The following is a 14,668-nucleotide window of genomic DNA, read 5'->3' on the forward strand; positions in this document are numbered from 1 at the left end:
TACGATTCCCCTGGTTTGTGCTGGGAAGAAAATTTGGGAATCATGTCCATTATTTTCAAGTGAGTCTGTGTCTTTTCTGTGTATAGTCACCAATTTCTCCATTTGCGGAATGAATGTTAAGTTTTTGTCTCCTGAAGATGGAAGAAGAGTGTTCCTCCGAAACACTGGTGTACACCCACAAGACTACATGACGGAAAACCTTTTGGAACAGTTTCACACTAAAAAATCTTACAAAATGTTCGTAATATAAAGGAATCTATGTTACATTTTATGTCCTTAAAAGGTTTTGATATTCTTACGGCAGTGAATGTGACCATGGCTGTTTTTTTTTTTTTTGGATTTTAGCGTCTTTTAGTGTGGTGCATGTTTTCCGTCGTTTCAGAGGTACTTTGTGCTACTCATCGTCCTAGTCATGGCGGCTTATACCAGACTACAGATTGCGACAGCCAAGAATACTTAAATCTTCATAAATGCTTAGCTTTAACACTATTAACATATTACAAAAGGTTTGTTTCAATAGCAGCGTATGAAACGATGGGTGCTTAATTTTTTAGGCAAGATTTTACGTTGGAAGGAGTTGGAAATGTTAGCGAGCCCAACGCGTGTGTGTGTGGATGAAGATGAACACTCCAAAAATTTATTTACCTGTTAAACTTGAGATTCCCATAGCAGTGAATCTGTCGATTTTGTAATGATCTGTAACACCGCTAGGACTTGGAGGTAGATACCAACGTTTAGGAGGAATATTTTCAGCCAGAAGATTCAGGCAGTATGTTCTTTCGACTAAATCCCACTCCGCGTTACAAAGCAGAACAAAGATATATAATTATAATAATTCACTGATTTTTATCGAAATTTGTATGAAGTCATTTCACAGGAGGCCGCCTATTCGTAATACTCTTCGACTACCTTCAACAACTTCATAATGGCGTTCTTCAACACTTACTATTCGTGGAAAACCGTAGTCCCGTACAGTGGTGAATGTTTAAAAAGATTTTTGTAGTAATGTTTTGAAAAATATGAATATATTACTGTTACATTTATTAAGACCTCCAAATATTGTGATAGTTTAAGTGGTTAATCACAGCAACATGAGAATGAGATGATAAAGTTGCGTCATATTGTGATAAATATATATTTGTTTAAATATTGTCAGTCTAATCACAATAAAATTCCTATTAAATATTAAAATATTACTATAATTAACATTTAAATATTTAAAATATATTAAATGATGTTCTCTATCGAAATGTTCGATTTACTTTTGTAAAAAGTGATGATCTAATGTAAATCGAACATTTCGATAGAGAACATCATTTAATATATTTTAAATATTTAAATGTTAATTATAGTAATATTTTAATATTTAATAGGAATTTTATTGTGATTAGATTTAAACAAATAAATAAATTGTATGATAAGTTTGCATGTTGACTTTGTATAAATACGCACTCGAATGTTGTATGAAGTATTTTCGATGGGAGTAAAGTTATGGAATTAGTTTCGAGCTCTGCGATGCTGTCTCATATTTTAGCTCTACGGCGGTCACAGGCAAGGAAAGGAAGAACGGGCATAGTTTCATATCTTACAACACTCTAATAACAGAACCCGAAAGTTCAACGCTGTTATTACTCAAAGCCGCCGTTAGATACGTTCCCAAACTAGTTCCAAGCTAACAGCTTATCGACGCAACGAGAAACTACGTGATGAATGCTGGTCACTTGGTGGTGTCAGAGTAGTGATATCTGAGACATTTAGCACGAATTGGGGAGAAAAATAATGAAGATAATTTGTTAGCATCACTTCAGACCAAGAAGGAGATAGGGGATAACATTAAGGTGGATATCAACGAGGTATATTGTGAAGATAAGAGGCGGATAGAACTATCTGAGGACCATGTCCAGCGGCAGTCTTTGTTTGATATACTACCCGTTAGTACTATTATGGTACTAAACCAGTGTATCTGTGTTCTGCCATTGCTGCTTCTGAGAGCTTTCATGGCTGTGACGTCATTTTCTATGCGGTCGACAGCAGCTGCAGGGTCGGTGGTTTCCCCAGCTCTGTAATTTGAGTTTACATGTTATTTTGGTAATCACGTGATCAGGCAACTTGTGATGAGGAAACGTTCAGAAGTGGCATTTGTCCCGATATGCCACATCAAAAGATGCTACGTTCAGGTACATTTTACAGATGTGCTTACCTTCGAGAAGAAAGCTGCGAAAAATTCGACGACTTATTTAATCGAACGTCGAGTTCAAATCTCGGCCATGAGATCGACTTTACTGACTGAGGTTTTTTTTGGGGGGGGGGGGGGGTTCTCAAGTCTCTAGACAAATGCTGGTATGTTGCTTAAATTAGGTCACGACCTCTTCCTTCCATCGATTTTCCAATTCGATATTCCCCCCATGGCTCTGAGCCATATAATATGAACTTTTGGCAGCGTCGTTAAACAAATAATAAAATAAACAAATTAATAAATAAAAACTTATGTAGATATCTAGTACTGGTAGGGTTTTTTATGAAGGATGTTGAACCTGTAAGATAAGTAAGAATGAATATATGCAGACATTTGATTAAAAATGTTTATAAAAAGACCCCATAAATAGAATGATAGTAATGGAATGGGTATTAGGATCATTTGCTATGGTGTCGTGGTGTCGTGGATTATGATACTGTATCAGTAATTAGTTAATAATTGTTAATAAGCTAGTCTGTTAATCAGCGAAGTCACTAGTAATAACTTCCATGAAATTTAAAGACAGAAGCACAGATACTCAGCCAATTTCTTAGTTACTCTATCATATTGAATGTATGGACACATATATTGGCTATTCAGCTTAAGACAGGCCAAAACCATTTCTTCTCACATTCTTTCCACATCATCATTCAATCATCTAACCATTAAAAACTACACAAAATATGCAGTTGACAAAGCGTCGTTAAATATCCAGTAACAAATCACATGTAATAAAAAATAAAATGTTGACGCCTCTATACGGCAATTATATATTTCACTATCCACCGCGACTTCATCCACTGCTGTAAGCTTTCACCGATCACATAGCTTGTGTACACCCAGAGATGTTTGTTTTAAAATAAGTCCGCCATTGGTGTTTTAATTTACTCAGCTGATCGAGAATTTCTTGCTTTATGTAACCCGAATACACCTTACCTGAGACTCATTTAAAAGGTACGTACGTGAGTCTGTTTTCTCAGACTGTAAGAAATGTATAAAAGTACTTGGATCTTCCGCGTTACTGTGTGCAAAGCCACGAACGACATGCTATTAAGATGTAATCTGTCGGCAAACATGGATAGCCCGCCGCTGAGAGCTGTTTACCTCAACGCTTAAATGGATCGACGTTGTAGTCCTAACGCACTCCAGGACATCTGACTGCTGAGGAACTTTAAAGTAGCCACTGATGGATGCGTCAGATCTGTATTTAGCGATATTTGATGCATAAAGCATAGAGCGCCGAAACGGAAGTATGCGAATGTTTGCCTCAGAAGGGCGTTCGAGGAAGGGATCTTGATATTTATACCGGACTTTACCGGAAGGGAACCCTTGCTTGAAATTCTTATACACACTTGTGATCCAGTCTTTACAAATATCTATAACATAATTGTGCCACGGTGGTCTAGCGATTAGAACGCTGGCCTTGTAATCCTGGGGTCTCGGGTTCGATTCCCGGCGGTGCCCGAATTTATAACTTGTGTTGGGCAAGGCCGTGGTCTAGGCAACACGGAGTTTTCCTCCGTGGCATCCCAACAATTACTCCATTCACACACAGAAGAAGGCAATGGCAAACCACTTCTGGATCATCTGCCAAGAACGTATATGAACAGGTCCCAGTCCGAGAAAAGGATGGAAGGATCCTGTTCATATGGACCTGTCCTCAGACAGAACACTAAATAAAAAAATAACAGAATTAGAAAAATATATTTATTAAGTTTTATAGGTCTGTATTAGAAAGAGTACTTTACTACTCACTGTCAAGTCTTTTTGGTAATTTGCAAAACATGCAGTCAGTTCCCCGTGGCAAACGCAGTGTAACCTTCTTAAGCAGGTTAGAAGCTGCCACTTCTTTTTCTACATCGTCCTATTTAATTATTATTTAATCTCGTTCAGCATTAAATAAAGTATACACTAATTATAGTGTCATTAAGCAATCTATTCGCCAGCATCTCACTGGAAGATTTATGATTCAAAACAAAGTCTAATGGCGCAGAACTCTTTGCTGTAGTGAAGAAATTCGAGTTCACGAACGGTCGATTTCATTGCACGTGCCGAATCTGGAAATAAAAAACTTTTTAATTAAATGGTATGTGAGCGAGAAGTTTAATTCGCATTGAGCAGTTAATTAAACTGGTGGTGAACTATATCTTTTTGAAGCTCTTGAAGTATGAAATATCCGCGAACATTTCGTTCATTATCCATAATTTCTTCATGAATATAAAGACTTGAAGGTGAGATGATACGAATATGTACGTGATATGTAATACATAATATTGTAGAGCATAAAGTAATCCAGGCAGTTAATAATTAAAGCTGCTGGGAAGGGAGGTTGATCACGTCTTTCAGGCCTGTTTGATCGGTTTAAGCGTTGAAGTTTCCAGAACCTGTTTAAGATCGCTGTATTTATGTGTAATGCCTTGCCTTGTTGTTTTGCTTGGTAAATGTATTTGGTCTCACACTGTGAGGAAAATATGGAATGAGAATATTTGAGAATAGGTGCTGAAAATGATATTTTGACTTAAGAGAAATGACACGAAGGCAGAGTTGAATGCATACTGACGATCTTCGGAATTTATAGGCCTAATCTTTACGTAACAATTTAAGTGATTAAATCAGGGAGTGTTATATGGGAGACATTTAGGCATTGAACCAAGAAGTGTATACAAATTTACAGTCTGAGACCGTAAGGAATAGGAAATCACTTGGGAGGAGGCATATGTTAATTTGATTCTCGGAGAATAAGCTTCGAGGATATGAACAGCATTGAAGGATTTGAAGTTTTCACGGAGTTGAATGTGAAGATGGCTGTCTTCTGGGTTGTTGCTGTGTGTAGTCTGGTAGAAATTCATCGACGTTTCGGAGGTCCTTGCTGCCTCCTTCGTTAGGTACCTGAACTCGCTCAGAACAGGGTTATGCAACGAGATTTTGTGAAATCTAACGAACCTCTGAGCTCTGAATTTTTAAATAACCCTATAACGCAGAAAATAAGTTCTACACTGACAATTTGCTAACTTTTCAATGAAGATTTGTTATAGGAATTCGTGGATTGTGAGAGAATAATTTGGAGTTTATTTTATAATAAATGTCCAAATAGTAAAACGCGTATCACTTCCTAGGAATAGACTGTAGTGTTGGTGGATGGTGAAAATCATCGAGAATCTGTGGTCGCTGTCCCATTGAGACAGTCGTGATGATAACGGGATGTTGATACAAACCGCAGACCGGCGTGGTACAAAATGCGACATTCCGTTGTGAATTGAATTCAAATTAGAGGCTTTAACAGATTACTGTTTGTTGAGATGCGGTGTGTTTAGATGGGGTTTGCAATTTAGTGTTTGAAAGATGTGAAAAACATTACCTTTTTCCAACGTAGAACATTTTATGTGCAATGATTTTATGCGTTTCTTGTATGGAGTATAAAAATTGAAATCATAAAGGATAAAGTGTGTCCGTCTGTCACTTAATCTTTTTTTATATCTGGGTTATTTTACATTATCCATTTTAGTTAACGAGGGTGTGCGATTTCCAATAGGGGTAGGTGGAATGATTCTGAGTAGCGTCGATTACATATCAGCCAAAAGATTTCACTGACCGTGTCCTTGGGTTATTTAATTATCCCCTTCAGCTGAAGAATTCATATAACGTCAAAATATATGGAACAATAGTGATGAATGTTGAGTAGCTAAAAATTTGGAAGTATACTGTGATGAAATATGCCGAGGTAGCGTCGATATTCATCTTGGAACAACCAGAAAATTCAGCCACGATAATCGATAGCCTAACCGAGATCTGAATTCTGTATCTCTGGGATCCGGTTTTTATTTGTTCTCCATCAACTGTACTATGTATACAGTTCAGATTGAAATTTTTGATTTTTTTAAATAAATAAATAAATAATAATAAAATATTCACAGACTTAACGTAGGAATATATGATCGAGTTCAGTATCGCTTGTTTGAAATGTTTTTATATTGTGTGTTTTAACAGACTACATGGAAATATAATTTATGGCTCTTATAGAACTCGATTAGCTTTGTCAGAAGATTTGCATTGTAATAAATGGATATCAGAACTAATTAGGAAAACAGAATTGTAAACAACACGTTTTGAAACTCATTGTGCTTCAAAGTAGAACATATTTTCCCACTCTTGTTCTTAGCCTCGATTGCCTGGAGGTCGGTGAATCGTCTTGTAATGCCAGCCCAGAGAGGTCGTCGAAGAATCTCGTAAGAATTTAGGGATGCTTTTGTCATGAACTCAGAATATGTCTATTTGACGTATGCAGGATTCAGCTTCTCTTATCATTGCAGTCACAAAGAGTAAGCATTTTTCAGTGAAAGGCCTATGCCATTATTTTCACGTGATAAATGAAAGTAATCACTTTAAAACATTTTGATATATTTCGACAGTAACGACGTACTTGTATGAAATCAATTCAAGTAATTTATTTAATTATTCTCTATCAATTATGCAATTATCATTGAATTATACTGCCTTTAACATTTACACTAGAATTATCCTATACTATTTATTTTATTACAACAGTACGATTTATTACTATTTACAAGCTACATCTACATATATATTAGGACATCTGTCAGAAAAGAAAATGTTCTAGAAAATTTTCTGAATATTATTCTAATATTTTTTTGTATATTTGCATATTACGTAACATTTTCGAATTTTCTCAATGTAGTTCCGATTTCATTGTGTAGATTCAGAGTTGGGGAATGCATTTAAGTGAATGTTGCTTCCATTTCTCATGTAATTTGGCTCCTAGCCTGTGGAGATGCCTTGAATTCCTGGTCATAAACATTTCGCCGTGTATACAGAGAGGTAACAATTTTTTAAAATATTTTTCTCTCAAATAACATTTATGTTTATATCTCTTGGGTGTTTCCGATAAACAACTAATATTTAAACAAATTAAGGTAGGTAGGAACTTAATTCCGACAGAACGTACCCACATATGTTTATATCCCCAGTAATCAGTAATATAAACAGAGCGATCTTGTGAACTTCTGAGGTGGGAACTCTACTTGCCTCACAGGGTCCTGTAACGTGCCTTGAAAATATATATTGAAGTTCAATAAGGAAAGTCTTAAATGTTAATTAAATTTTTAAGATGAAAATAATTGCGTATTGTGTTATGATATTGTTTTGCTATCCTGTAGGCCACTGATAAACATAAAATTGACTGCCGTGTTTTTTCCTCCTAGGAATGAACAGGTTAATAGTTAGCAGCGGGCGAGCCAGTCAGTTTATTGACATCTGACACCATGTTGGCCACCAGTTGAGGAACGTTGTTAGCAATTATAGCGGACACATATCATAAAATGAAATAAAATTGAATAGTCAGCATACAGAATATACAAGTGTAAATGCGTTAAGCCTTTTATTTGTATATAATCTTTTAATTTTAATTGACTGATACAAGTCTGACGAGTTTAAACATAATGTTCGTTGTTCAGTAGGCAACATTTCTTTCTTTTGTGGCTGGAATACGTTAGTGTAAGCACCATAATTGCACCAGGATAAGAAATATGGCCTTGGGCTCTTGCTGACAGAAAGGCGAAATATAACCATTAATTTTATAAACTGTCGGTGGTTTGAAGACATTTTCTCTTTTATTTGTCCTTTCTTTTATTTTCCTTCAAAGCCACGGCTGTCCTGTCTATAAAATAGTTGAAATTGTTACATCTAACATGATGGTTTCATGTGTCTCAGAAGGTCACTGGATCGAATCTCAAGGCCGCTTGCACTTAACAGTTGATCGTTGAACTGTGAAACAATGTCGAGTCGGATTGTCTGAAGACAGACCTGTTTGACTTATGCTGAGACCAGAGTCATGCTGTCCCGAAACGGATAATTCCGACACCCCGACTGACTGTGCTCTGTTGACTCTCAGAGACTGGCATAATGATTTGACAGACTAGAGTGACTGATTGAAGTTGTCGGCTTGGAAAGGCTGATTGAATGACTTTGGCTGCCGTAGCTAAATCGGCTGAATTATTTAACTGACTGGATTGAAATTCTGACTTTAATAAATTGACAGTGACGGCTGATTGGGGGTTACTGAGTTAAAGTGACAGAATTACTGTGTACAATGGCGTGCTTGACTGAATGACTGGAATGTCCGAGTAATGGCAGACTGAAGGACCGAGTAATTTGACTGAAAAGTGGCTGACTTAGCTAAGTTACCGTCTAAAGGTACGATTGAACAAGAATTTCCTGATAGATGTCTATCTCTCTCGTGGAATGCTTTCAGATCAGTTGGTATTTATACAGAACTAACATAAATTCTCTGTGGTCAGGGAATATTCAATTTTGCATGAAGATAAGTTATAAAATGTGTACAAATGTATATTAAATAATGTGTATAAGTCTGAAAGTCAAGAATTGGAAGCATAGTGACTGAGTAAAACTTTGTGGTCATGCCCTGTACCTTCCAGGTGTAATATAGCCTAGTGATAATCAATACTTATTAAGTAATTTTTACCCAAAATAAATTATTGCTATTACCAATGCGGGTGATAAAATTAATAATAATAATAGTAATAATGTGTAACATATTTGCAGTTCCGAGTAGAGCAGTTAGTGTAATAAGATACGATTCTGTGATCAACCGCTCGTAAACTCAACAAGCTGATCTATTGATTGCATTACTGATATAAGATTCGTAGGATTGGCGATCTGTTTGTTGTTAAGAAAGCTTTGTGAGTTCTGTCTAAAACTCTTTGTTTCATGATATGTGGTTCTACAAGCATGGCGGGGGTTCGAATTTCTGAAGCGCAGTCGGGAAATTTTAATGTCTACCATGTTTATACCAGAAATAACATATATAAGCTCGTATAATTGTTAATTTATTCTACTTCGTAATTTCGCCATATAGATTGATGAATTTGAAGGAAATTCTGTTTCATAATTCCTAGTAATTCTTTATCCCCTGACAAGAAAAGAAAAATAAGAGAAGATTTCTAAGTTTTTGGTATCCGTGAAGTATTTGTTTTAAATTTTGATCAACACTTGAGTCTCCGTGTGTGTAGAGGGGGGGGAAGGGGTAAGTTCTCGGGAACCTGTACTACAGCTTTAGTCAAGTTTGACGACCCTGCTAGGAATTAAGAATTAGGATAGTATATTTAATATCGCTAATCAAAAAACTTAATTCACTTCAAATAAAACTCCCGCTTTTGTCATATCTCTCTCTCTCTTTCTCTTTATGGCTTTGCATAATTTATCCTTTCCATTTTCTTCTCGCCTTTCTTTCTTAAGTCTTAGTTTCTCTCCTCACACTCTTCCTTTCTTCGTCGAACTTGTTCTTTCGTCAGTCCCCTTCTGTCGGGAACTCGAGAGATCTTCCTTTGTCTACTAATGTGCCGACGAACTTCCTTAAACAGTAATGTTGGCTCTATAGCCATTTTTCAATAAAGGTTATATTATAATCCACGGTACGTACATAAGTGAACCGTAGGGCGTCTTGGACATAGAACATTTGTGTGTGTGTCGTCAATTGCCCAATTGCCCAGGGCCCTGTCGGGCGGTGCCTCAAAGCACATACCTCAGATCCCAGCCTCCTGTACACATGCTCCACGATTATTTCAATTATCCATGGGAGAGCTGTCTCAGGAATCTGACTGTGTGACGATAGATGGTGGACATTATATTTTATCTCATCTTCGCTTTGCCTACGATGTGCCGTTTACGTCGTTCTCAATTTTGCTGGAATTCGAAGAGCGTGTCACAAATAGGGGTGACATCGGCAACGTTGCTTTCCTATAATTGTTTTGGCAACAGTGGTTGGCAGTTTTGATAATATTGGAATTATATTTATTGAGTATGTTGTTCGTTAAATATACAAAATTTAATTTTAATTAGCTGTTTGTCACATGAGAAAAGAGAAGCTAATTTGATACATTTAACTTCGACTGCTGGAAATTGTTGATAGTACAGTACGGTTTAAAATCCAGTTTTCCTGAAAATATTTTATCCTACTTACACGTACAGAATTTAAGCGCAATTAACTAAACTTATTTGGGTTAAGACTTTGAAGTTTTAACTGTAAAGTTTAATGTTAAGGTTCTCCAAAATCAGATTCATCTAAGAACTTTCGGCAGATTTCTGCTATTTAAAATTTCGATAACATTTGTCTAATCACGGTGTTATCCCGACTAAAAGTTTGTGAGAGGAAAAATAAATGACTACTCTCTTAATTTCGTGGTTCAGTGGTACTCTATACACTAGTAAAGAGTATAATCGATCAAGTAAAATGAATCTTTAGCCAGCTGAATCCAGCAAGGTGATGTTAGTCTCAAATGTAGATGAATATTCCAATTATAACTTCCAATATGGGTGCTAAGTAGATGGTGCTTTGTTCTCACTGATACTGAGTCGGCTGTCCTAGCACCAACGATCCAGACCTGTATTGAGAAGGTACCCAGATTGAATCTAGTTTGGTTTATCGAAAATTCTGACAGATTTTGAGTCTTCTTCCTTAGTTTGTCAAATAAAATGTCAAAGAAGTATCTTCAGTTAGGTGCAGCATCTTACAAATACATTCTTGTCAGCCATATATTATCATCTACCAATTTACCTCTGCGTTACGTATATATAGCTTGATTAGCGTCGTTAAATAACCTACTAACTTGTCTGATTTAGCAACTTGGTTAGAACTGGTGATTCGAACAAGAAAAGTTCGAATTTCGGCTTTAATGCTGTAGGCTGGAGATAGTACATCCAAGTAAACAGTGACTTTTCTTCTAGGCCATTTGTATTTAATGATATGTAATCATTAAGTATAATTCGTGCAGATGAGATATCATTGTTAAATACACCAAGAAGCATTAAGTTAGTAATTATTTATTTATTGGTGGACATCAATGGACTTATTACATCTGAATTGTGTGTTTTACATAGTGAAATAATAGCTTAATGTATGTAATATATGTGTGTGTGTGTGTGTGTGTGTGTACTTAATTTCTCATTGTTTTTAAATAAACGTAAATTGTCTAAGTAGTGAACATAACGTTGTGGTTTATAGTACTTCTACTTCGTATTCATGACATTCCGGGTTCGAATGTTGACCCGATGTCCGATATTATTACCGATGTAGGACTTCTGGTGGTTTTGTTTACTAGAGATTTTTTTTTCTTGGGGATAAGATTGATATTTAAGGAAATGAGCCTACTGTCCATCCCCGAGATGATAAAATGAGTGAAAATGGAGCATCGTTGACAGGGGAAAGACGAAGGACTGAGATAAAATTCTATCGTGACCTGGGTGCCAACCCGGGTGCCCGCAGTGAGAATCACCTAACCACCTGAGCTATGGCACGACCTTCCGTCGTGCTAAAATGCAATGGTCACTTATCCGGTGACCTTTTTTTGTTTAAAATCCAGTAAATAACATAAAATGGGGTAAAAGCCTTGGGTAACGTGAAGAGATTTACTTCCAACCAGTTTTGAGATTAAAATGCCACATGTTCCAAGTTCTTATGTTAAATTGTCGCTTTCCCGAATTCCATTTTGTAGGTCCTGGCTGCTAATTGCCACATGATATTCACAAGTAGTTGATAAATAAATTACGAAGCTGTCAGTTGCTTGTAATTCTGAATTTTATTGAAGTATATTTTTTCATTACACGCTTAGTACCTCAATGATCCTTTGCTGTAGGTACTTCGTACTTACACACGCCCCGATCAGCCGGAATGTGGTTATGTCACACTGTAAACTGGTTGTGATATGCAGAGACATCTTTTCAGTTCAGTAATGAGTAACTTGGAACAAACAACAAAAGTTTACTAATTTCCACAGGCACATGATGTTTGCATGTTTTCTAATCCTGACTCAGCCATTTATATGTTTAATTATAATTAATAGGAACCGTGGTGTATACAGTATTTAAAGGGCAGGATATGCAGCCATGATTCAAAACTGACTTCGGTTCGAAAAACTTTGTGGGTGTTTATCAATGCCGTATCAACTCCGCCTGTGTATCAGAGGGTTTTGCCAAGGGCAGACCCTCCCTCGCAGTGTAAAACATTACTCACGATCTGTCAGAGGTGATTGTTTCCAGGGACTGATAAAAGCAATCAAGGAGAAAAATGGAAGCCAAATGGAACTCATAACTAATAAGGGAAAATGGCGATTTTCAAGGTCGTCAGGTGGAAAGAAAGCAAGAAATTGTCAGATTTAAGACATTACCGCATTTGACAATATTCTCGTGACTCTTCTCTGAATGAAAACAGCGCGTAATAAATATTTTTGGTTCTTAGATCTCCCGTTTGTCACAGAATATCCACATCAGAGTGGTATTTTTAAATGCTGAGTCCTTGAGAACCACTGAGGTAATCTCTCTGCTGTAATGGTGAGAAGCTTCTCTTCTGTCAAACAAGGCTAAATTGAAAAACTGAGAAAATTTTTCGAGCAGTATTATAGACCTGCATATTTTACAGAAGGAAATATATTTTGTGACATTTTTCCATTAATCAAACGTAAAAAGTAAAGTTTGTCCCACTATACGCCATGTAGGCGTTTGGGGTGAGTGGAGGTATAGCTCCTCTCTTCCTTGACCTCGGCACTAGATGGGGGTGAGTAGTCAGCATCACGCCCCGGCCGGCTTTACCCCCGGGAAAGGACCCCGGTACCCATTGTAAAGGAGGCTGGGTGGGTCCCATATCTGGTCTGGACGCAGAGGCTAGAGGAAAAATCCTCTGCCCCCGACGGGGATCGAACCCCGGTATTAATCAAACGTAATATTAATTATTATTTTTCAGAAAAATAATGACTTTTATTTATACATTTATAATGTAATTTATTAAAGAACGTTTCACAACATTTCTGCAACCGTAACTAAATCTTCCGTGACTGGCAGTGCAGTTTTGTATTGAAATTTCCACACCCTTCAGTACATTCTAAATATTAATGTTCTTATTTTTATTGTTTATTGTAATTATCGCGCAGGGGAATTTGAGAAAGTATTTCTATACTTGGCCTAAATGTTGCTTTGTATGATCCGATAATTATTTAGGCCCACTGTCCTTTGGAAATCTACAAACAAATTTTACAAAATTTCTCTGTTTGTACTTGTAGGACTCCGGAAGGCACGCGGAAGGATTCTGGCGGGGGAAATGATCGCTGGTAAGTAACATTTGCAAATCTACTTCTTGGAGCATCGACAGATCCGCAGACTTGCCACTGTAACCAATTTTCTGTCCATGATGTTACCCTTTGCAGCGTAAAGTATATGTCAGATTCTGTTGTGTCCTGTTAAAAGTTGATGCGATGTGTATTCTTCACGGTAAGATGTCTGAATCAATCTTGAGTATTTGTGCAAAAGTATGTATACAATCTATCAACCTTCAGTGAATTATATTTGAACTTCGGGCCGAAATTAAATGTCCGCGTGGCCAGTTAACCCTCTAAGAACCAGTGGTAATTATATGTACCACCTACTTCACACAGTTAATAACTCAGCGTTTTGTATGTATGGGTTTCGGATTGTTCTCAGAGTAGAAAGGGATTATTTCCTTAAACAGCGTCAACCAGTTGTCATGTGTAATGGTGAAGTGTTGTGTTTTCTTCGCGGTACGGACTGATTTATTAAATAATATTTAGACGAGCTTCGGGCTTCAAAGGGTTACGATGGCGCTGAAGAGTGCTCTAATTTGCTTACCAAGATTGCAAGGTTAACTTCTAGCAAATATCGTAACTTTTGTAAGTTTTCCGACATGGGAACGATATAAGCTTTCGACCGTTCCTCGCGTGTTGTGCTAAGATATGGTCAGATCTCTTAATGCCGTGTCACGTTGAAAACTAGACGTCGTATTAATTGCCATCTGAAGTCACCTTTGACCTCGGTTTTCCAGCATTCCGTACAGGAAAGTCTGTCTTCGTTTCCGTTGTTTTTGAACGCGACTGTGCTGTGATCGACCCACAACTGGAGCTGTAATCGATGAATTACAAACACGATCATGGCTTATGTGACGACAAGATGGCGTAATTGAAATGTCTTAATACTGCTGTTTGGAAGGTTTCCAGCTCAAGGAGTCTCTTAAATCAAAGACTGTTGTTTTCTCCGAGAGTTTACTGCGTAAGTGACATAAGAGCCTGCTTATATTTCTCATACTCTTGGTTTTGAAGAACAGATTAATCCCTCACGAAAGGATCGGAGTAAAATTTCGTCAATTTTCTGTGCATTCAACGAGTGCCTCGTAATTTGTCTTTGGAATTCGTAATTATGCTAGACAAAGTACAATCTCTGGTCTGTTTTCCAAGTTAAGAGATTAAATATTTAAGTTAGAAATTCAGACCGTCTAAAATTTGAATTATGATTTATGCTAAAAAATTCCACATGTAATTCCATTCTTATTATGAATACGTGTTTTGGCCTAATAAGCCTTCCTCAACAAGTGTTCATCAAAGCCATACATTAGGT

At 36.9% G+C, this 14,668-nt stretch overlaps 1 protein-coding gene across 4 annotated transcripts in view; it reads left to right on the top strand.

Annotated features, from left to right (window-relative positions):
* Window positions 1-14,668, top strand: part of LOC110840051 (paired box protein shaven) — a 555,926-nt gene that overhangs the window by 101,475 nt on the left and 439,783 nt on the right. For all 4 annotated transcript variants that reach the window (XM_087343729.1, XM_087343728.1, XM_087343730.1 and 1 more), the window contains one exon: window positions 13,324-13,371. The gene's annotated coding sequence lies outside the window, so the exon portion shown is untranslated. The remainder of the gene's footprint in view (window positions 1-13,323; window positions 13,372-14,668) is intronic.

Source organism: Zootermopsis nevadensis, unplaced genomic scaffold (assembly GCF_977971745.1).
Source record: "Zootermopsis nevadensis isolate Lab colony 2312 unplaced genomic scaffold, Znev_1.0 Znev_ptg000006l, whole genome shotgun sequence".
NCBI classification, from domain to species: Eukaryota; Metazoa; Arthropoda; class Insecta; order Blattodea; family Termopsidae; genus Zootermopsis; species Zootermopsis nevadensis.